A 731-nucleotide genomic window follows, 5' to 3' on the forward strand; every position below is an offset into this window, starting at 1 on the left:
TGCAATGGAGAAACAAAACAAGCAGTAGGGAGAATACTAAGCGTAAGAAACTGTAACAGACCGAGACAGCCTTCTCACGCACGGTCCCCCTTCACCAAACTTACAAAGATCCCTCCTATCTTCCCCCATCAACCCCTTCAACTCCCTTCAATTGTAACTCAAGATGTCGGTCCTCTTTCACAACCGTATCTCGACCATGAGGGTATCCGACCCCCCAACAAAGGGTTCAGGGATCCGGCAGACAACAATTGCCTTCCATCATAGGACGATCTAAGACCCTGGCATCTATGGCTGATCGTGACGTCATCCGCACCGCCCGCATATTCATTTTCTTATGGATCTCCTTTTCTTTTCAGTCTATGAGAACATGACAGTCTGAGAAAACAGATGTCACTGCACAAAGAACAACAGATAAATAAATGTCTTTGCCTTTAGTGTTTGTTTTCTTTCGCGTGTTCATGTTTGCATGTGCACCGTCTTCTTGATCAGACGAAAAAATAAAAAAGAAATTTAACTGGAAAGAAACATCTAACCCCTATAACCCTCCAACAAACAAATGAAAACAATAATAATGTACATACACAAATTTGTAAGAGGAATATATATTGAAAAAAGAGAAAGAAAACGAAATTATGCATAAACAAAGCAACAGAACTATTACTAACCTTCCAGCAAACAAAGTAGAATAAAACAAACTGTACATAAACAACTTTCCAGTAAACAAATCGGCA

At 39.9% G+C, this 731-nt stretch overlaps 1 protein-coding gene across 1 annotated transcript in view; it reads right to left on the minus strand.

Moving 5' to 3' along the window:
* Positions 1 to 731, minus strand: part of LOC119588218 (carcinine transporter-like) — a 19,073-nt gene that overhangs the window by 11,337 nt on the left and 7,005 nt on the right. The window lies entirely within an intron of this gene.

This window comes from Penaeus monodon, chromosome 23 (assembly GCF_015228065.2).
Source record: "Penaeus monodon isolate SGIC_2016 chromosome 23, NSTDA_Pmon_1, whole genome shotgun sequence".
NCBI lineage: Eukaryota > Metazoa > Arthropoda > Malacostraca > Decapoda > Penaeidae > Penaeus > Penaeus monodon.